The sequence below is a fragment of the Chanodichthys erythropterus genome, chromosome 6 (assembly GCF_024489055.1).
Source record: "Chanodichthys erythropterus isolate Z2021 chromosome 6, ASM2448905v1, whole genome shotgun sequence".
Classification (NCBI taxonomy): domain Eukaryota; kingdom Metazoa; phylum Chordata; class Actinopteri; order Cypriniformes; family Xenocyprididae; genus Chanodichthys; species Chanodichthys erythropterus.
In genome coordinates, this window is record NC_090226.1 from 21426630 (window position 1) to 21451431 (window position 24802).

The following is a 24802-nucleotide window of genomic DNA, read 5'->3' on the forward strand; positions in this document are numbered from 1 at the left end:
TGGAGCTACACTCTGTGGTTCAGACAACGCGTGCATTAATTATCTTCACTTCATGTAGGCTATATAACAAAACAAAATATAAAACACAACCCTGCCTCTTTTCATTTTTATTTAAAAAAAATATGAAACCTATTAATGTGTGGTTCAGACAATATGTGCATATGTACTCTGATTATCTTCACTGTATGTAGCCTATAATAAAATGAAATAAGACAAAACAACCTTCTTTTTGTTAAACGTCATTTGTAATTATCAATAATAACCATTATAAATAAAATATGAGAAGCTATACAATAAGAAATAAACGACAAGCAAACAATTTAGTCAAACGTACAGCGCACTACAACGGTAAAGTTAAATAAATATATAAAGTTCTAAAACTTCACTTTGCCCTCAGCAAAAACGATTTGCCTGGGAACAAATTATAAATTCATGAGACCAAAGATTGCCCGTTATACACAAGATGAATGATATCTTGTTTTTAACCATTACAGAGACATCAGAGCCAGCAGCGAATGTCAGAAGGACTAGCCGAGGTACAGCTGCTCTCGGCTGGGTACATGAGCACCGAGCGCCCGGTGATCGCCTGGATCTCATAACTCCGACAACGTCAGATCAAATTTTCAAATAGGCGCTATCTTTATAAATTAACCACAGATTTGAGATTTAAACAACTACATTCTCACCTGAAAAACTTTTAAAACTAAATTTCATGACACCGTAAAATTGTTTTTAAATTATGCAGGGTTTCTCCTCCGCTTGCTGGTAGGTGCTGCGGCATGGACGTCTGAACTTTGCGATCTTGGTATTCTGAAACGCTGAATGCAAAGCTTGTCTTCTTTTTGTGACAGACAGCCTCAAGCCGAGAAGCAAGAACAAGATCTGCTGTAGTATGTCCTCCATTGTTGTTTACTACATCGTTTTCTTCTTTGCGCGAGAATGACGTCGATCACCATTTTCTGGCTACACCACGCCTATCAAGCAAGGGTACCGTTTGCGGTGGAAACGCAAGCCTGATCAAGGTGTACCGCTCCGAACTGTACCGAACCGTAGTGGAAACGAGGCATTAGATCACAAAACTTTGGGCTTCTGGTAGTACCTAGGATATCCAAGCCCACTAAAGTAAAGAGAGCATTCTCACATTTGGCTCCTAAACTCTGGAATAGCCTTCCTGATAATGTTAGGGGCTCAAACTCACTCACCCAAGCGTTCACATAATGCAACTTATGTGCATTATGTGAACACTTCAGATCAATTGCATGACTATCTTTGCTTAATCTTATGAACAGCAGCTACGCTAATTATTCTCCATTTGCTTTTTTGTTTTAACTTGGGATGCCCGTCCCAAGGTCACTAGAGTACTTCACATTCGGCTTGGATCCAGCCTCTTATGAAGACTTCAGATGACCAACACCTATGAAGGACCCTGCAAGGACTTCAGATGATGCAAACTCTGGATCAACATGCACCATTCCAAATTTTGCTATATATATCCTAATCATTGTTAACATGTTTTCATTACTTCCATGAGCTCATTGTTTCTACCTTAAATTAATACATTGCTTAAATTAATACACTGTTAACTAACTCTGTGATTTGTATATGTACATTGCTGAAATTACAAAAAATTGGACGCCGCCATCTCTGATAACAATTACTCTAAATTGTAATGTTGACATGCATTCTCTAAGCTGCTTTGAAACTATATGTATTGTGAAAAGGGCTATTCAAATAAATGTGAATATAATGTGAATATATTATATTATATTATATTATATTATATTATATTATATTATATATAACATTAGTATAAACATCTTAAATCATGATTTAATTTTAATACTTTTTAAATGTAAAAAAAGTATTGTAGAAGTGTTTAACTTTAAATTTTGATTTAAGTTAATAAGTTTGAAGTCAATTTAATGACTATAAAAATAGTGTAGCTATAATCGTTATTATAAAAAATGTTTGCATGTGGGTCAATGGCACTAAGGCTATGCTGCGGTGCTGCCCAATTCAGATTCAGACCTGATCTGTTATATGTACTGTGAACAGAGAATTCATACACTGTTAAATAAATAAACAAATAAATAAATATAATTTAACCTTACATTTAATGTAATTGTATAGTAAAATACTGTTAAATTTACATTTTATGAAAGTAAAAATTAAAGTCACTGTATAATTTATGGTGGAAAACAGTAAATTGACATTCCCAGAATTCCCTGCTTGACACTTTACATTTGATGTATTTTCATTTAAAACTTTCTTCTTAGTTCTTTCTAATCACTTATGTACATAAGGGTTGTGTGTTACATCAAATGTTGTTAAATTAATGTTTGTTGCATTTTAGAATGTCATGTGTGTAGCTTGCTGTTAAACAATTTACAGGTTTTTACTGTTGGACTCAGTCATTTTTTTACAGTGTAGAAACCATTTTTTTTTTTTTTTTTTTTTTGCCATTTATGCAGTGATGCATATTTCATATTATAAACCACATGAAATTTTTGGAAAATAATTAGATGATAGCACCTAGATCTACAGTGCATACAAGAGCTAGATCTCAGCTTTCCACCATTTCCATACCACACACACACGTCACAGTGATGATTGGCCACTCAAAAAAAAAAAAAAGTGATAGCACAATTGGGAAGGTTGTATAACACCCAAGTCAATCCTATAGCAACCAATGCAGCTACACACCAGAAAATAAACACACAATGATCTGACTTGATGACTAGCAATGTGAACATGTGGCTTAAGAGCATTGCAGAACTACCTCAGGATTTCCAAATCATAATTTGACCAAAGTCGAATGGTGAATCAAACTTGTGATTCACCACAAAGAGCTTTCAACAAGTCCACGCCAAATATGAAAATCTGTGAGGTAACTGTGGATCAAATAATTTATGAAGACATATTCAGGTTTGGTCTTGTTCCACAAGGTGTAGGGCTAGAGTGTAATCATTAACAGATTCAACAAACTAGGGGATGGTCTACAGATGGTCTATTAAGAAAGTCAATAACATTTTACTCATTAGCAGAGGAACAGAGATTCCGAACATTAGATTTTTCCACTCCCAGTGACCACAGCATAAATGGACACAACTGCGCAATAGAACTAGAGGGCCGCTGGTTGTCAAGTCGGTGAAAGGTGAGATGCCTGAGGAAGTGCTCTCAGACTCTGAGACAAGTTCACCGGTACAATACAAATACTTAGATCCTCATTGTAAACAGGAGATTTGGGTCTCAGATTATTCAAGCTTGTTGGACCGGTGTATCCACCCCCTTAAGGGTGAGCAGTGTGTGCGTGTGTGTTTTTGTGACATATCAGGACACAAATTTGTATAACGACATGGGTATGACATAGGTATTACAAGGAGAGGGTTACTTATGAGGACATTACCTCATGTCCTCATTTTTCAAAAGGCTTATAAATCAAAGATTTTTTTTTTTTTTTTTTTTGAGAAAGTAAAAATGTACACAGTTTCCTGGTTTAGAAGTAGGGGTAGTGTAGGGTGACAGAAAATACGGTTTGTACAGTATAAAAACCATTACGCCTATAGAATGTCCCCACAATTCACAAAAACAAACCTGTGTCTGTGTGTGGGTCAATCTTCTAAATTGACTTTTATATATTGCAGAGCTTTTTAGGTACTACTCTATTATTTTTTTTTTTTTTTTTTTTTTAAAGGGAGGAAGCTGTTAAAGGAAGTGAAACCGGTACTATCACATGATGTACATGATAACGGGACACCACTCTTGTAAAATATAATGCTTTATAATGTGATACTATATTACACTTTAGTGGCATATTAAAAGTTATAATGTCAATATCTAATGTAATATTTGAGTTATAGGATTTTCATAATACTGCTGTCATAATTATTCAACATTCCTGTTTTTAAAGCACGAGTATGTTAGGATACAAAATTGTGGATCCTTTTTTGCTAAACCTGAAAAGTATTAAAAAGTAGCATTTAGAAGTTATATTAACTAATAATATAATTTTCTACCATATACAACTGAATGCACCTAGCTAACAACAACTTGCTTTGTTCTGGTTTCACCTCACTCCAGTCTAACTGATTTTATAGGTAGGCCTAATTTACTACACATTGTCATTTAAATAACCTGAAAATACTGTGGATTATTAAGGCTAATTTTACTAACCACTCTTGGGGTAAATGGGGTAAGCACACTTATGCTCTCATTTCAGAGTTGTTCGAGTAAATTATTCATTATAGACCGTGTGGACAGATCAGTTGTTGTCATGATTCATTAAAATGAATCTGTTGAAATGAGTCATTAGTTTGCGAATTGGATGTTAGTGGACGTATTGCGTGCAAATCGCGACTTATTAGGATATCGCAAAAGATTTGTCAACACAGAAAACACTTCACACTTTCACTTAACAAAAAGAAAATCCTATCCAGTGGTGGTTTATGTCAGCTGCATGTGCAGGGCGCCTGTCAGAGAAGATGAGGTAATGTTCTTTTGAGCACTATTCACACCCAGCAGTTATTCAGGAAAAACATTCTCCGAATGCGCCTCGTGAAACATGGATTCGGTCTTACGAACTTTTAGCATTGTGTCAGTTGATTTAGATTATTATGTGTGAGGTAGAGAGAGTGCAAAGACAGTGCTTACTTTGAAGACAGAGAGCTCGTGCGCACGAGGGAAGAGCTCTGCTCTTCTGTCCGTCAGCGCAGCAGTCGTCTCTCTCCTTCATTTTACAGTCGAATGGTGGCTAGAACGGCTCCAGGTTCAAAGGTCAATACGGAATGGATTAATCTGCGTTATTTTTTTTTTAATCGAAATTAACGCGTTATTTTGACAGCCCTAGTTAAAACACAATTAAGCCTTTAGGGGCTCTATAACAACACTTAATCAGCTTTAGTTGTGATTCATGCATAAATCTAGCTTAAGTGCTGAAATTGAGTAAAAAAAAAAAAAAAAGAAGAGAAAAAGCACAATTTCATCATGAGGATTTTTTTGGACCCATGGATCAGGCCTGGCTTATAACCAGAAGAACACCATCCCCAGGGTCAAACATAGAGGTAGGTCAGTCTTGTTATGGAGGGCTTTGATGCTGCAGGAAGTGAAAATCTTGACCTGACCACCATCATGGGTTCTTTGAAATATCAGGCCATTGGCAAAGATCGTAAACTGTGAAAACTAAAGCTTCACTGGATCACTGGACTTTCCAACAAGACAGTGATCCCAAGTATATATCCAAATCAGTTCTGAATGTTCTTGAGAGACCATGACTTAAGATTACTTGAAAAACTTGTGAGATTTGAAGAAATTAGTGGTGGAAACCAAAGAATATTAATGAGTTGGAAGTTTTGCTCACAAGGAATGTCCTAAGATTCCAGTAGAGAGTGTCAGAAGTTTGTAAGCACTTGTTCATTTGAGGTTATGAAGAGTAAAGTATTCTGTACAAGATTTGATTATTGGAGGTTGAACAACTTTGTACATGAATGTTTAGAGCCAATTTTATTTTCTTTTTTCCCATTTGAAATCAGTAACTCTCAGAATCACTCAAATGTGTATTAATAAACTTTCTATGATGGTTTACTGATGCCTTAGTTAAAAAGGTGCCGTAGAACGTCTTTTTAAAAGATGTAATATAAGTCTAAGGTGTCCCCTGAATGTGTCTGTGAAGTTTCAGCTCAAAATACCCCATACATTTTTTTATTCATTTTTTAATTGTCTATTTTGGGGCATCATTAAATATGCGCCGATTAAGGCTGCGCGGCCCCTTTAAATCTCGTGCTCCCCTACCCTGGAGCTTGAGATTTGCCTGTTCTTCATAGGTCTTTTAAACAAATGAGATTTACATAAGGAGGAAACAACGGTGTTTGAGACTCACTGTATGTCATTTCCATGTACTGAACTCTTGTTATTTAACTATGCCAAGATAAATTCAATTTTTAATTCTAGGGCACCTTTCAGTGTTTTTGTTTTCAAAACCAAAATGTCTTGAAGGTCAGGGAGGTTTAATAATTTAGCAGATCTAAAGAGATGGAGGTTTTCTCACAGTGCTCTGCAGAACCAGCTTAAAGCACACACTGAACCAGACTATTTAAATGTTCAGTAAGCAATTTCACTTAAATGAAATTTCATGAAAAAAAAAAAAAAAAAAAAAGTTACTTGGTTGTTTAATCTGACTGCCAAGAGTTAACGAGGACCAGGTCCTCCTGGTATTTTATAGAAGCAAAAAATTTGCATACTGTAGTAGCATGTTAGTATGCTATGCTTTTTTTCCCCCCATGAAATCTCAGCACCTTCTGCTGGCCAAACAAGCCATACTTGAAATGACTGGAAATCTCCATCACAGTAAAATGTGAAAAATGTGAACCTTCTTCAAGCATCATTTTCTCAGTACCAGAAAACAAAAGCTGATGAGAGAAGAGAAGAGACGAGATGTATAAACAACAAATGGAATTTAACCACCACCACACCTGTATGTGACGTTTCATTGAGAGTCAAATTAATTTACATTCTGAGAAGTCATAAAAGGTGGTCAATTCTTCAGCCGAGAAACGTTCCCCTCAGTGGCACTGCTGAGTGTGCGAACTGAAGCGGCACTGAAACAGAACTAGGCCACAAGAAGAATGATCAGGTTAAAGTATTAATTTGTTCTCTTTTTTTTGGGTCTGTCCTGATTTCTTATTACCCTATTTTTATATCTACTGTAACTGGCACACAAACACAGATGCATCCACAGTTGTATGCACACTGAAAGAAACTTTATTCGAATGATCTGTTCATATGACATCATAATATTAATTTGTCAATTCTGCAATGCAAAGACCAGAAACCTGATATTTGTTTAGTTAGTTAGTTCGTTAGTTGATGAAGATATATATACTCTGCTTTAAAAAGGCAAAATGCAGTAACAAAGTTTTGTTTTTTATTATTTATTTACTTATTTAAATTAGGAAATGTTGAGCACCAAATCAGCATATTTCTGGATGACACTGAAGACTAGAGTAATGATGCTGAAAATTCATCTTTATCATCACAATTTTAAAATATATTAAAATAGAAAGCAGTTATTTTAAATTGTAATAATATTTCACATTATCACAGTTTTTACTGCATTTTTGATTGAAAAAAGCAACCTCATTGAACATAGTATTCCCCCTCACCCATGTTTTTAAAAGAAGTCTAACAACCTCACATTTTTGAAAGGTAGTGAATGAAATTCTGCAAAACTACTATATGGAATTCTACAGATATTTGAAATCAGATTTCAATACAAGAAGATACTCAGTTTCATTCTTTTGAACAAAATCCATAAATTCGATCTGCGACAGGACAGCTCTCCTTCAAAGAAGTGAATCAAGAGCCATGTCAGTAACAACACAGAGACAAGGAAATTACTCTCATTCCAGCTAGTCAAGACCAAAAACTTGACAAGCTTGACAGAAAAGACATTACTCAAGTTTCTATAGCTTATGTGCTTGGCTTATTACTGTCAGTAAATGACAAGTTTCATCTGTAAATTCCTTTTTTTTTATAGCTCAACTAGGGAGAAACTGTATGCCTTTTTCCCCCCACACAAACTTTCTAAACAAACACTCATGTACTCACAAAACCAATGGAAATCTGGGACTATGTCATTACAGATGGCCTCTGTGTAGGTGTTGAGAGATCTGTGGTGAGGGTGTGGTTATGATTGAACTTCAATGGTTTCAAACAGGAGCTGCGTTCACCTTAGCACTTAAGCAACACAGTTGCTTTCCGTTAGGGCTGCACGATTAATCGCATGCTATTCTCACGCGCATTTCGTCAGTAAAGCCGGTTCCCTGATTACCGCTAAATCGCCATCACCTGCTTTTAAACGGAGCGCCTTTTAATAGACGGAGCCGTAGTTCACGGACAAGCCACGCAATATCGCGTTCATTATCGCAGGCGATTCATCTGCGATATGAACGCGATATTGCGTGGCTTTTCAGTGATCTACGGCTCTGTCTATTAAATGCCGCTTCATTTGAAAGCAGGTGATGGCGATTTAGCGGCAATTAGGGAACCGGCTTTACTGACGAAATGCGCGTGAGAATAGCATGCGATTAATCGTGCAGCCCTACTTTCCGTTATGATCAGTATTGTATGTTGACCAGTGGTCGACAGTAACAACGTATTTTTACTTTGTTACTCTATGTTAATCTTTGTTAAGTACATTTTTCAAGTATCTGTATCATACTTATCTTTTAAATGTATACTTAAATGTATACTACATTTACGTATCTTCAAGTTTCAAGTATACTTTATCAGAGTATTTTTATTTGGGGAAAATGTTACTTTTACTTCATTAAAGGTGCCCTAGAACTTTTTTTAAAAAGATGTAATGCAAGTCTAAGGTGTCCCCTGAATGTGTCTGTGAAGTTTCAGCTCAAAATACCCCATAGATTTTTTTAAATTCATTTTTTAACTTTCTATTTTGGGGCATAATTAGAAATGAGCCGATTCAGGGCTACTGGCCCTTTAATTCTCGTGTTCCACACCCCAAGAGCTCGTGCTTGCCTTAAACAACAAAGTTCAAACAGCTAATATAACCCTCAAAATGGATCTTTACAAAGTGTTCGTCATGCAGCATGTCTAATCGCTTAAGTACAGTGTTTATTTTGATGTTTACATCTGATTCTGAATGAGTTTGATGGTGCTCCGTGGCTAATGGCTAACGCTACACTGTTGGAGAGATTTACAAAGAATGACGTTGTGTTTATGAATTATACAGACTGCAAGTGTTTAAAAATGAAAATAGCGACGGCTCTCATCTCCATGAATACAGTAAGAAACGATGGTAACTTTAACCACATTTAACAGTACATTAACAACATGCTAAGGAAACATTTAAAAAGACAATTTACAAATATCACAAAAAATATCATGTTATCATGAATCATGTCAGTTATTATTGCTCCATCTGCCATTTTTTGCTATTGTCCTTTCTTGCTTACCTAGTCTGATGATTCAGCTCTGCATAGATCCAGACGTTAATACTGGCTGCCCTTGTGTATTGCCTCGATCATGGGCTGGCATATGCAAATATTGGGGGCGTACACCCCGACTGTTACATAACAGGCAATTCCAGCGTTATGGACGTGACATTTGGAGTCAAAACTTGAAATATAAATGCTCAAAGAATGCATTTAATAGTAACATATTGAACAGTCTATTTATATATTCATAATCCCTTACTAAAGGAGTCCAGACATTAGAAAAATGTCAGTCTATTCAACTGTTTTATATTTTAGATGAGGGAAATATACAGCGTTACGGACGTGACAAAAAAAGTCACTAAGTTTTGGGTGACAACATATTTTTTAAGAATTCTGTGAATTACATTGCGCAAACCAAACGTAATACTGCCCACTGAATGAAGAAGGGTTAGCTCTTCACAGAGCATAAAATAATAATTTTATTTCATTTTTCGTGTTCGCATTAATGAGGAAAAAACAACGTTACGGATGTGACAGTTTTCCGTTACGGATGTGACCGGTCTGAAAGCGGCACAAAAGACTGCTTTAAAACTGCTTTAAAACTTTCACAGAGACCTCAAGCAAGCATTTAAACCACCAAATACTGAAATCTGGGATACCAGTATGGTAAGACTCCACAATTTATCAACTTTTTACTAAACTTTATACAAATGTAATGTTATACTCTGTAGTGCAAAAGGTTATGGATTAGACCTATTTATCATGTTGACAAGCATGTGCGTTGTTCAAGAATCAATTTAGAGACCATGATATTCCTTCTTACAGAACTGCTTGCTAAAATACATTGACAAATATTAATGTTTATCATAAAGCAGTTTAAAATCGCATGTTTTCCCCACAGTCAGGTGAACCGATTGACACTATTGCCAATCGCAATCATGTCAGTTTTATGTTTTGTGTATGAATGACCACACGTTTTTTTTTTTTTTTTTTTCGGCTAGTTTTCAGAGTTTAAAGCGGAGTCTTGAGTCAAAATGATCAAACTTTATTTCAAGTCAAAATTATTGCAATCGTATTATTTTCATTTTGTTTGATCGCGCGGATTGTGATCATTATAGGCTAGGCTATTCATTTTTAACCAACAGGTAACACGACATCCCAATTCCCGAGGGAAGTGTCCTATGATACACAATGCTCTTCTATAAGTTGTACTGTATCATATAGGCCTACCTTTTGATGTTCATATTTCGTTCTCTGGCAAGAGGAAGAGAAGATCGATTCATGTGCGCCTGATCCGCCGCTTACAGGCGCTGCAGAAGCTAATCTGTCACGCGCCGTAGGCTATTAAAGAGCGACATCTATTGTTTAGTTTTTGAAAAAAAAAAAAAAAAAAAAAAAAAAGAAATCGACTGAATTTGAAAGTTAAACCTTTTTCATATTAAAACTAACAAAGCACAAAGAGTATTGCGATTATTGGGTATGTTCTGATATATATGGTAAGCCTGAAACAGATGATAGCAATATAAAGAAGCAAACTCATAGGATTTAAAATGAAGCGTCCGTAACGGTCACGTCCGTAACGCTTATTATGGTTGTTCAGAGCAACGTAGTGAAATGAATTGTTGATCCTAATAAGCATAAACATAATTTAGCTTTGCATATAAAGTTTCAAGTTATTTGCATTTATAATTGTTGTATGACATAAACTTAATCTTTAAAACGTTACGGACGTGACAGAGCACTGAAGCGTCATGACCTCTTTATTCTAGCCCTTATAAATTCAACAGGCAGTGCTGTTATGACTAAATGAGTGTATTTATATCTCAGGCATGCCTCCATCTTTCTACACAATGCTTACTGCTAAAATTAAAGTTTAAAAAAATGGGGTCTTTGATCCCTTTTTTGAAAGCATGAAATATGGTTGGTTGAAAATTTAATTTAAGCATTGTTGCTTACCACATATATTGTGGATAAACGAGGCAATTTTCTTAAAATTTCTGTTAGAGCACATTAATACAGTATATTACAGACCTAAATGGACAATTTAAAAAGGGTTTTGTTCTTTTGGTTAAAACTTTTTTTTTTTCATAGTAAAGATGACCTTTGCGTGGAATTGCCCATGTTGAGATTTGCCTGTTCTTCGGAGGCCTTTTAAACAAATGAGATTTATATAAGAAGGAGGAAACAATGGAGTTTGAGACTCACTGTATGTCATTTCCATGTACTGAACTCTTGTTATTTAACTATGCCGAGGTAAATTCAATTTTTGAATCTAGGGCACCTTTAAATTCTAAATCATAATATGGTACTTTTCACTACATTTCACAAAAACATGTAGTTCCTTGTTATTTTGAACTAAAGAAATTCTCACCTACTATCTGTGTGTCTAGCACATTATACTCCCTCTGCCTCACACACACATTTTGAGCATTAGGATGAAGTAAATAAAACTGAAAAATAAATAAACATTCATCAATCAGTACCATTTACTTTTGAAACTTATTTAATACATTAAAATCAAGTACGTTTGTACTTTTACTCAAGTAAAATTTTACTAGAGTAATTTTAATCAGGGTATACTTTTTGTCCACCAATGATGTTAACAAAACATAAGACCTGTCATTATTTAGCACTTATAGATTATTTCTAGGGCTGCACTATATATCGCATGAGATTGTCACGCGCATTTCATCAATAAAGCCGGTTCCCTGATTACCGCTAAATCGCCATCACCTGCTTTCAAATGCAGCGGCATTTAATAGACAGAGCCGTAGATCACTGAAAAGCCACGCAATATCGCGTTCATATCGCAGATGAATTGACTTCAATAATGAAAGCGATATTGCGTGGCTTTTCAGTGAACTACAGTTCTGTCTATTAAATGCCACTCCATTTGAAAGCAGGTGATGGAGATTTAACGGTAATCAGGGAACCGGCTTTACTGACGAAATGCGCGTGACAATCTCATGCGATATATCGTGCAGCCCTAATTATTTCTATCACAAGTAAATAAAGAGGCTCAAATACTGAAGTGTTTAAAACATGGATTATTCAAACTAAAGGGATAGCTCAGCCAAAAATGTAAATTCTGTCATCATTTACTCACTCTCAAGTTGTTCCAAACCTGTATACATTTCTTTGTTCTGCTATACACAAACGATATTTGGAAGAATGTTCTCGCCCCAAATTAACTACCATAGTAGGGGAAAAAAAAAAAACTATGGTAGTTAATGGAGGGCAAGATCTATTTGGTTACAAACATTCATCCAAATATCTTCCTTTGAGTACAGCAGAATAAAGAAATGTATAAAGATTTGGAACAACTTGAGTAAGGGTGTCACAATTTCGATTTTAAATTGAAATCGACCGAAATTAAGTCACAATCTTAAACTTCGAATTAAAAAAAATGGAATCGTCGATGCTGCCACGCCCCCATGTCGCGTCTGGTTGCTTGCCAAGCGGAAAAAAAAAAACACGTGTTGAAGTGCTGCGAGTCAACCTCCTCTAACAGCCACTCAAAAGATAGCATGGCAACTGCAGATGCAGGAGACCCATCGACAGAACTCAAACCTCCTCTTCCACTGAAGAGTGTGGAAGTATTTTGGATTTCCAGTGAGTTATGTTGACAATGTTCACATTGTCGACAAAAAAACAACAGTTTGCAAGCTATGCTATGTGCGTGTACCATATTCTCTCACTGGCAGCACGACTAACATGGCAGGGCATCTCCGCAGGCACCACAACTACTCTTCCGTCTTCATTTGGAATTAAACTTCCAAGCAACTCAACTTGTGCAAATGCAATTACGCGTGCGTTAGGAGTATTCATAGCCGCGGACATGCAACCTTATTCGGTGGTGGAAAACTCCGGTTTTAGGCATTTAAAAGTCTAGTCTGAAAAACGGCATAGCGACCTGTGCTTTAAAAAAAATAAATGTAAAAATCGAGAATCAAATCGAACCGTGACTTTAGAAAAAGTAATCCAATCGAGGATTTGGAGAATCATGACACCCTTAAATTTGAGACATACACAATAGAGTCTGGGAACGTGACGTCAGCGACGCATTGCATTCTGGGACTTTAGGTCACTGTCAGTACAGTAGAGACTGGGAAATAGTGGAGGAAGATGTTAAAATTTATATTATACATTTAAAAATATATTAGAATGGTGAACGCTGGCTGTGTTATGAACTATCTGCATATACTGACCAGCGTGGAAAACGGATGTGAAATGAAGCGCCATTTTGTCCCATTTTCGGGACATTCTAAAACGCTTAATGTGGCGTAATGCAAGTAAACATCATACTAATAGCCCAGAATTTGAACGCAACGCGTTTAATTTCACGTTAAACGCTCCCATAGAAACTATGTACAGCCAAGCAGATGAGCCCAGAATATGAACAAAATGCGTCTTATTACACGTTAAGTCACTGTCCATTAAGCGTTTTCTTTATGGGAGGAAAATGCGTATGTGTTAAATGTGTTCATATTCTGGGCTTTTCTGTACATAGTTAACACCAAACTAATAAAGCATACTAAGTTTAGTTTGTTAATAACACTGTTTTAGTAATTTAAGCCACGTTATGCATTTTCACATTATGCGTTAGAATGTCCCTCATTTTCTGCCTTCCAGCTTAGAAACGACACAATAGTGAAAGTGAAACTCAATGAAAATAAACTTGAACAAAATGTGGCTTTGTCATTTGTATTTATTACAGATTAATAACTTCTGATCCACTTGAATATGTAAGTGCTCACGCCATTAATAATGTACGAAAACACGTTTAGAACTGTCATTTGTGATATAGCTTGTTGCGATCACTCTCCGTGTTCATAAAGCAACACCTCTGATTCATTGTTCAGCTTGTCTCGGTAAGAAATTATGTATTTATTCTATTTAGGTCCAGTAAAACTTACTCGGTGTAGCGACTCCACAATATAATTCATTTCAGAGCTGCATTACAGAGGGTCATGCTCTTATGTTATCCCTTAATGCTTTAACATGAAGAAATCAGGGCTATATGATGATATGCTGGCTGAGATCAATCTATATTGTGTTTATTATTTTATCTGGCAGATATATCGGTGCCATTTAGTTATTAAAAACTGCAATAGAGAAATCACTTTGGTCCTGTTTGTGGTCCGATAGGAGGCGGCAGTGTGATTTCTATGCGTGTCGTGTCCTGGCCACAGGACTGGGCGATCAAATGAACACAAGAGATTCAAATATTAGTCCATTTATTCTAAGCAAGTGCAAGCAGCTCTCAAAAAAAAAAAAAAAAAAAATTAGCGTAAATACAGTCGTTTTCTCATCTGGTGATTTGTATTTGTTGTCATTGTACGCTCCTGAGCGTGACCTAAAACATGGCGGCGACTACCCAAAATGCAATGCGCAGTGACGTAGTTTGCCAAGCTCTATACTGGGTATGCACTGACATCACTTTCCCGCCAGAACACGCTCCCTCAGCTGGACTGAGTGCAAAAGAGCCTGCTGCATGACTGGATATAATAGGGAAAACTGCGAAAACGGGAGTAAAACAAATGATTACACTAAAGGTTGGGCTCGATAGTGTTTCTTACAACTAGTCAAAGAAACTTAATTCACTGCATATTCCAGCCAGGAATCGTGTTTCCTGACATTTATATGTGCCCGATTTTGACACGAGGGAAATCCACAAAGCAAATCTGCCGGTGAACACTTTACAAATACAACATTACACACCGCATGAAAGGTAATTTTCAAAAATCCATAATAGGGGCACTTTAATTTAGTAACAACAACAACAACAACAACCACCATTGTGGTATAAAAAGTGTTATTTTATACTACAATGATTATTATAATATTAATAAAAAAATTACTATATTTATTTAATATTACTATTATTACTATTACTATTACTATTATACAAACAAGCACAGCAAACTTGGAGAACAAAAAAAAAAAAAAAAAAATCCATGTCCATACCAAAATCGTAATCACAACCCCCTAACAACTGACTGCTCTGCAAAATTACTAACAAAGAGTCGATTAAAATGTCAGCTGCTCTGAAGGTCACTGAATAATCCACACACTGCATGAGTGTGTGATTACAGAGTGGTTAATAAATTATGGTGTTGTTGAGGCAATTGTAATAAGTTATGTCACCGTGTGTTGCTCTACAGGGCAGTGTTCGTGGGGGAATACTTGAGGAAACTGAGGGAGGTGGAAAATAATAAGCAAAGGACAAGTTAGCAAAACCACTGTTACAGGCCTGACTGCTTATACGGCAAAAAATGTGTGTACACTGAATACTTGTAATACACTCACAAAAAAAATGACATCATAAAAGACCCCATTCAGCACCCTGTAGCTCAGGTTTCTGATTTTTTTTTTTTTTTTTTTTTTTTTTTTGAAAGAATAAAGCTAATGTAATTCTGTAAACCAAACTGCATGGACCACACAGCAAAACCAGCAGGTCCAGGTCAAATAAATATAAATAAAGGGGATGAAATGCATCAATCTGCAAGTGTTTGTAACCAGAGAGGTTTTGGACCTTCTGCAGCTGGTCAGGCTATAAGCCATCTTGCTAAACCAGAAGAACACATGGTTATCCATCCTGGGTGAGCAGCTAGAACATCTTAAACCAGCAAGACCAGCAAACCAATACAGGCTGGTTTAGAGGAGGTTAAGAATGTATGGTTGTCTTAATCCAGCAACCAGGGGGGGGGGAAAAATGCTCTCACATTTCACAAAATCCCTGTTGTACCTCACCGAGGGGTTTTACAACAAATGGCTCTTCTAATAACAATGTGCCATGGAACCATGGTGACCTCTGAATAATGCTAATGCCAAGATACAAAAGTTTCTTGTAATCTTGGCTATGAAGGGTCTGGTGACATTACAACAAAGACTTTCAGCAGGTATTGTTGCATTAAGCAGGTTAAAATAGCCTGTTGGGGTATATGAAAATACAGTGCCAAGAGTGTTTGCAAACAGGTATTTCTCCATTTCTGTGGTACAAGAAAATTTCATAACTGCACGAAAATAACCCAAAGCCCTAACCAGTCTGACACACAGCCCCTGTCGGGCCTCCAAAACCTCAAAAGCACAAAACTAATCCGTCAAGACAGGTGCTCAGTCCAATAGCCAGTGCATTACCGCTTGGTAATGCAAACTTAAAGTTATACTTCACCCAAATATGAAAATTGTGATAATTTACAGTGCCATCCACAATTATTGGCACCCTTACTAAATATGAGCAAAGGCGGCTGTGAAAATAAATCTGCAATGTTTATCCTTTTGATCTTTCATTCAAAAAAATTTACAAAAAATTCTAACCTATCATTGAAGTAAAACAATTGGAAATGGGGGGGAAAGCTCATTATGAAATAAATGTTTTTCTCTAGTTCACGTTGGCCACAATTATTGGCACCCAATTATTGCAACATCCTTTTGCCAAGATAACGGCTCTGAGTCTTCTTCTATAATGCCTGATGAGTTTGGAGAACACCTGAGGAGAGATCAGAGACTGTTCCTTCATACAGAATCTCTATAGATCCTTCATTTTCCCAGCTCCATGTTGGTGCTTCTTCTCTTCAGTTCACTCCACTCATTTTCTTTAGGGTTCAAGTCAGGGGACTGGGAAGACCATGGCAGAAGTTTCATTTTGTGCTCAGTGACACATTTTTGTGTTGGTTTTGATGTTCGTTTTGGATCACTGTCCTGATGGAAGCTCCAATCACGGCCCATTATAAGATTTCTAACAGAAATCAGGTTGATTTTTATCTGATAGAATCCATGATACCGTGTATTTGAACAAGATGTCCAGGACCTCCAGCAGAAAAATAGGCCCACAACATTAAAGATCCAGCAGTATATTTAACCATGGGCATGACATGGGGTACTATTCATCCATGCGTGCACCAAACCCATCTGGTGGGTTCGCTGCCAAAAAGCTCTTTTTTTAGTTTCATCTGACCATAGAAGCCGGTCCTGTTTGAAGTTCCAGCCTTGTCTGACAACTGAATATGCTGGAGATTGTTTCTGGATGAGAGCAGAGGATTTTTCTTGAAACCCTCCCGAACATCTTGTGGGGATGTAGGTGCTGTTTGATCATTTTTTTAGGCTTTCTGAGACTCAAGACTCAATTAATCTCTACAATTCTCCAGCTGTGATCCTTGGAGAGTCTTTGGCCACTCAAACTTTCCTCCTCGCCGTGCATTAGGATGATTTAGACACATGTCCTCTTCCAGGCAGTAACATTTTTAGTTGACTGGAACTTCTTAATTATTGCCGAAAGTGGAAATGGGGATTTTCAATGCGCTTGCTTTTTTTTTTATAGCCATTTTCTATTTTGTGAAGCTCAACAATCTTTTGCTGCAGATCAGAACTATATTCTTTGGTTTTTATCTTTGTGATGAATAATTAAGGGAATTTGGCCTTTGTGTTTAGACATATTTGTACTTCTGTGGAACAAGAAGTCATGGCTGGACAATTTCATGCTCCTAGTCACCCTGGTGTGCTAAAAAAAAAAATGTAAGTATGAATGGGAATATACTTCAGAGATATTTTACTCATAAGAATTTCTAGGGGTGCCAATAGTTGTGGCCAACATGTATTAGAAAAAACATTTATTTCATAATGTGAGTTTCCCCCCACTTTCAATTGTTTTACTTTGATGAAAGGTTAGAATTTTGTGAATTTTTTGAATGAAAGATCAAAAGGACAAACAATGCAGATTTATTTTCACAGCCGCCTTTGCTTATATTTACAAAGGGTGCCAATAATTGTGGAGGGCACTGTATGTTATGACTTTTTATTCCAAAAAATATTAAAGCACTGTGGGGCTATTCAAACAATTGGTGCACTATATTACAAGTCTTATGAAGCTAATGAATAGATTAGTTGATTTGTGTGAAGAACAGAGTAAAATTTAAAGGGTTAGTTCACCCAAAAATTTATTTTTTGTCATTAATTACTCCTCATGTCATTCCTGACCCATAAGACCTTAGTTCATCTTCGGAACACAAAAAATAAGATATTTTTGATGAAATCCAAGAGCTATCCATAGACAGTACTTTAACCACCACTTTCAAGTTCCAGAAAGATACTAAAGACAATGTTAAAATAGTCCACATGACTACAGTGATTCCACTTTAATTTTATGAATTGATGAGAATACTTTTTGTGCGTAAAAACAAAAATAACAAATATCTTCTCTTCTGTGTCATTCTCCTACACTATTTACATCCAGCGCTACCATGCTCTACATCAGAACGCCAGCTCAGTATTGGCCGGCTCCTGCGTCAGCATCGTAGGAATGTGTCGTGCTGCTCACATGAACAGCATCAGCCAATACGGAGTCTGTGTTCTGACGTAGAGCACTGCAACAAAAATAGCATAGGTGAATGACAAGGGAAAGACGAATTTGTTGAATAATAGTTATTTTTGTTTTGTTTTTGCGCACAAAAAGTATTCTCACCACTTCATAAAATTAAGGTTGAACCACCGCATGTCACAGTTCCTGTGTCTCCCGGACTCCATTACCCATAATCCTCCTGTTCTCTACACCTGCACCCACTTCCCTCGTCATCTCCCCATCATCACAAACCATCGTCACCTGGACTCCCTCGTCAGCACTCCTTTATCATGGACTCACTCCCTGTCTTTTCTCTTTTATGTTAAGGTTGTGTTTATGTGTTGCTCAATGTTATATTCCTGAATTATCATTAAACCCAGTGGTTTTGTAGATCTCCGTATTTGCCTCATCTCTCCTGCATACACATCCGTAACACCGCAGTCATGTGGACTATTTAAATTATGTCTTTAGTACCTTCCTAGACCTTGAAAGTGGTGGCTAATTTGCTGTCTATGAAGGAGTCCGACAGCTCTTTCATCAGGATTTCATAAAAAAAAAAAAATATATATATATATATATATATATATATATATATATATATATATATATATATATATATATATATATATATATCTTAATTTGTGTTCCAAAGATGAACGAAGGGTGAGTAATAAATGACAGAATTTTCACTTTTGAGCGAACTAACTCTTTAAGTGATCCACTGAAAAATCAAATTGACAGCCACAGTGACTTCAGTATTCACTTTCATTTAATGGAAAGAGCAGCTTGGACATTTTGCTTTAAATTCCATTTGTGTTCCGCAGAAGAAAGTCAGTCATAGGATTTTGAAAGACATTTAATTTCTGTATAAACTGTCTTTAAATATAAATAATCATTAAAAGACCATTGTACTTTAAAAATGAAATCCAAATTAAGGTTTCTTATTTTAAAAGGAGGGACTGAATTAAACAATTTAGAAGGCCAGAAAATTATCCAAATTTACATTGCATGCCATTATCGGTGTCATAATCAAGTAAATAAACTACTCAAATATAAAAAACAGGTGTTCTCCCTGAAATAATCCAAATACCAGACTACTGGAGAAGACAGAAAGAAAAAAAGAAAAAAAAAGTGTTCGAGCCGTCACATTAGGTATGAGCTATGATGCGTCTTACTCGGTGCTGTATTATGAGAAGAATGATTGAGGAACAAGTGTCACCGGGAATGCCTTGTTTCAGGAATGAATGGAATTAAACTACAATGTGATTGTTTGAATCAGCAAGGCAGAGCAACGTGTTTGAAGTGCAGAAGTGTGGAGTGTCGGCATGTACACATCGAAATACTGTCAATGACACATGCGCCAAACATTCTCATTGCTCTCTTAAGTACTTCTTCCCCACACAACATTACAGAGATGTCACAACAGGTTTGCAAATACATTCATTTTCCATTAGTTAAAATGTCACAATGACAATGCTAATAATCTGATTTGAAAAAAAAGTTGCTATTTGGATTCTAATAGGCAAATACTTAGTCTATGGATGGATCATTATTACAGTGATTATCTTTTTTCTAGAATGTTATATGTTTGCCAACGGTTCTTTTAACCCTAAAAGATGGAGTGTGTAGCTTTTTCATTTCTTAAACAACCATGTATTAAGATGTATCATGGCCATATTCCAGGATGACAATGTCAAGATTCACCAGGCTTTCACAAATTGTTGGGAGGGAGCATGAAGAATCATTTTCACACATGAATTGGCACTGACCTTAACCTCAGTGTAAGTTTTTGGGATGTGCTGGAGGAGACTTTACAGAGTGCTCACCTCTTGCATTATCAAAACAAGATCTTGAGCAAAAAATGATGCACTTCTCGATGGAAATAAATAATTGTGATGTTATTTCCATCAAGAGATGCATCAATTTTTGCTCAAGATCTGGAAATGACAATGCAAGAGTCGAGCACTCTGTAAAGTCTACACCAGCACATCCCAAAAACTTTCAATAAAATTAAGGTCTGGATGCAGATGTGCCAATTCATGTGTGAAAATGATTCTTCATGCTCTCTGAACCATTCTTTCACAATTTTAACTCTGAATCTTGACATTGTCATCCTGGAATATGGCCATGATGCGTCTTCATACATGGTTGTTTAAAAAATTAAAAGCTACACACTCTGTCTGTTAGGGTTAAAAGAACCGTTGCCAAATATATAACATGCTAGTAACATAATAATCACTGTAGTAATGATCCATTCATAGATTCTCAAGTATTTGCCTATTAAAATCCAAACACCGACTTTTTTTGGCTGGACAGTGTATGTATTCAGTGCAATGAGGTCTGAGACCACTAGTAAAAATGCTTATATTAGTAAAAAATCAGCATAACAATTTGTATGAAAACTAATTTCCATTTCTAGTTTATTTCTCTTACACCACATAAAGTCCAAGTCTAAAAAATGTAAATAACGTTCTCCAGCATCATTTTCAATATTATTCAAAGAGCATCTTGTGCTTCAATGGAAGAAAATCTGGTCTTTTGTACTAAAGAATTCTGTCAGTGTCACAATTTTACTTAACTGATCTAGAAATTGTACAGATTATTAGATTTTGTATCTCTCAAAACTACCCAAAATCTCAATACAGTTATTAAAACCAGAACTTCCCAGTCTCTCCCTCTTCTGTTAACAATTGGCAAAAAAGAGAAGTTAGGGTTTACATTAAAAATGCGATGTAGCGGAAGTAGCATCAGATCTTTTCTTCCGTAAAGTGATATGCATCCGAGTGTAACGGATTCTCAAACAATTGGACTAAATGACTGAAGAAGTCCTGGAGACGTCACCAGAGAGAGTCTGTTGTTTCACCGGAAGGTCCAGTTATGACATTTTGATTAAACATTACAAGGGTAAATGAAACATGCACTGACGAATCATTCACAATAAGATTTATAATATACTTTTAGACAGACAGGGTGTACATTCATTTCATGCCGATTTTAAAGATTAATCTTATGAACTAATTATGCATTCTTAGACATAATGCTCCAAAAAACCCTAGTGACTCAAAGGCAGCATTGCTTTGTTTTTTGTTTCTTTACACACTGAAATATGACCAACAATGCATTCAACAGTATACCATCAAGTGAAACTTGACTAATATAAGTGTTCCTAGGCGATCTTTCTTCTTATAATAACAGAACACCTACCAGCCCAGAAAGAGAATGCAAAAGGTTAAAAGGCGTTTACTGAACATACAAACTTGGCAAGGTGTCATTCATCTCTTTGGCGGAAACTAACAGAACTGTAAAGAGGAAACTTGCAAAACACTTAGCAAGTGAAACAACCTTTCATCACACAAACAGCTAAGAGTTCTTCTATTAGGATCGTTTAAAATATTATCTTTAAGGAGTATAAAGCAGTATAAGGGGTCTGACAGTTCATTCATTAAGCAATTAAATAGAAAACTAAACTTAAGACAAAACAAACATACATGGTGTTACATGGCACACCTCTGTTTTTACTGTAAACGAGATGGTAAACAAGCTTCTTATTTTAACATTACATAGCATTACCACGAGGGACTGGTCACCTTCACTTGTCTTTGTCCAAGGTCAAACATTTCTGAAAGGGATATCACCTATTATAATACAGACAAGTGGTGCTTCAAGTATTAGTTCACCCAAAAATTACAATTCTGTCATCATTTAGGTTTATAATGACATGAGTCTGAGTAAATAAGCACAGAATTTTAATTTTTGAGGTTAACTATCTCTTTAAACCATAACTTGTAGTCTTTTTAAATCAATAGTCTGTTGGTTTGACACAAGTAACTTTATGAGAACTGAAAGAAGAGTGATTTAGTGTCTGTGTTTCACTAATATCTGTCCCCATCACTCTCAGATGAAACACATGCTTTTGTTTCTGTAACTCAACCACATGAGTCTAGTAAGAGGGTTATTTCCAGGGTACACATTATAGCGTATACTTCAAATAAAAACTGAGAGGCAACTTGACAAGGTACAAAAAAAAAAAAAAAAAATCCAGATACAGAAACAAGCAGACACAGGAAGCATGTCCACCACAGGAAGACAGCTTGTGTCCACTCTGCGATCATAGCAAAAACTGCACTTTGACAAAATGCACAATATACACAAAACCTTTGAAACAAAATTGGATAGAAGTTAACTGAAACATCACATATTTATTATAGTGTATAAGTCAGTCTGCTAACATGAAGGATGGTGAATAAAGTCTGTCTTCCATCACTAAACCACTTTTTAGTACTTTAAGTCTTCATTTATCTTATCTGTTTATTGTTTTAATTTTAGAATAAAAAAATGCATTTTATGTGTTAATATTACTTGTATATTTGCATAATTGGTATTTTACATTGTATCATTTCTCACTGTACGACGTTATACTGCACATGGTTTTGGACTATGGAAAAACTCACCTGTAACGGGTTCAGTGCTCGTGCTTTATCAGCAGATCGGTTAAACGCCTTTGGCTCCTTCCGATCTCGTCTTCTTGCGACACACCTGAACAAAAGACAGGAAACAACGCGATCATGAGCTGATATTAAACCAATCGCAGCCCTTCAGAGGCGGAGTAAACAGAAGTGGCTGCACTTTTTCAAAATGTCACTTTTCTGCGTGTGAATCGAAATGTCATTGCACGGATTAAACTTACGACACGAATTATTCACTGTTTATCTAACCCTGCACCACAAAAACACGTGTTCATTTTTCTAAACTCTCCACAAATATTCCCTTCCTTCTCTATGTACATCTCTCGAAACCGACCGACCTGTAAAATGATGACGCAGGGTCCCCTCTCAGAGCTCTTCAGGTGGGAATGATGGTTCAATCGTCCTGCCCTGCTCCCGAAAACCAACTGCACTTTCGTGTTTTCCCTCAGGTGTTTTGTAGGCTCAACCCAGCCTTCTCAAAAAGAGCGTAGGCACAGGCTGTGTCTCTATACCTACTGACATGTCTGCCTAGACTAGAATGGAATTTTTGGGCATAGTAAGTGCGGTGTGAGCGGCGCCTTTTCTGTCTAGGTAGGGAGCACAAGGTTTTGAGACACAACCATAGAGTGGTAAGACAGCCAGGTGAACAACTGCACTTTTCTTCTTTTTTTTATTTTTTTTATTTTTTTAAATCATTTTACTCTCTTCACACTTTCTTTATATGTAGGCTAAGTGTGATATCAAGATATCTATCCATCCATCCAGTGGCGGCTCGTCAGGGGAGGCACAGCCTCTACCCAGAATGTTGGGGTGAAAACAGGAGAAAGACGATTTAATGTTAATAAAAATGCCCAGTTATTCATTTCATCTCGTGTCTCGGAATGTGTATTTCTTGTTTGTAATTTCATCATTGTAACTAACATCATAAAATATTACTGAAGTCGGAACCATTAACGGTTCCCCTAACGTGCCGAATCTGCCGATGTAATTACAGTAGTTCGGAAAGGCCTCCCTTGGTAATATCAACCAATCATCGTAAATACGACGTAAATTATGCGATATTAGTTTGAATTGCTAGCGCTAATGTACCTTTTTGGAGAGTAGATATATTTAATATTTCATATATTTCCAAGATACCATTTGAACAGCAGCTACAAATTAAATTAGCAAACAGCTTTACTAAACGGCAGAATGTGCTCTTTTAACACGGATCTATCAATCTTTCAAGCTTGGCCTATTTGTCTATGTATTTGTCTGTTCTTTCTATCTGTTCTGTCCATCTATTTGTTCCTTAAGGCAATGAGGCACATTCTCGAGAATTCTTGTACTGAAAGCTGTGGTAAGTTACATGCCACTGTCTGCAGCTGATATGAAAATGAAAATGAAATATACATGAGTGGAACAGTAGACATTCACTATTTTCATTCAATGCTTTGCTCTGTGTTCCCTGATTAAATCTAAGGTACACCACAAAGTAGACTTTCTTCATGATTGGTAAGACATGTGTCTTTTTAAAGCATATTATAGTCATTAGTGAAAACATCCAGGATTACATGCACCTAAGCTAAGGGTAATTGCTACACATATGACAAGCAAGATGGCCAGCATAGATAAGATGCTTGAAATTATGTTGGGGCAAGAGTTGAAATAGTTGCACAGGATAACACAGTTCAGTAACCGGACATCATTCATTAAACTCTTTCTTTTTTTTTTATTCACCAAAAAAGTTACATATTTTTTATCAATTAATAGCCTATTGCAAAATAAATCCCACAAGTTGTGAGACATACTGACATAAATCAACCTAGTCTAGAACGTGAGGATGGGGTCACGACGTATCGTATTGCATGATAACGATGCCCTGCAGCGACCAAAAGCCCAGTTTGATGAACATTTGTTGAAAGAAGATTTAGTTTTGAAACCTCTGGTTTCAGGTCATAAATCGTCCAACTATGGCACAGCCGGTTTAGGATGTTTTGCATCACATTCACAACAGAAAGTCATTTCAGGCTGGGTCACAAACATGCATATAAATTAGCAAA

At 36.3% G+C, this 24802-nt stretch overlaps 1 protein-coding gene across 1 annotated transcript in view; it reads right to left on the reverse strand.

Annotated features, from left to right (window-relative positions):
- The window catches only part of elovl1b (ELOVL fatty acid elongase 1b), a 45501-nt gene extending 22676 nt beyond the window's left edge, over nt 1–22825 (reverse strand). Inside the window, exon 1 of the mRNA XM_067388442.1 lies at nt 22746–22825. The gene's annotated coding sequence lies outside the window, so the exon portion shown is untranslated. The remainder of the gene's footprint in view (nt 1–22745) is intronic.
- Nucleotides 22826–24802: the final 1977 nt, after the last annotated feature.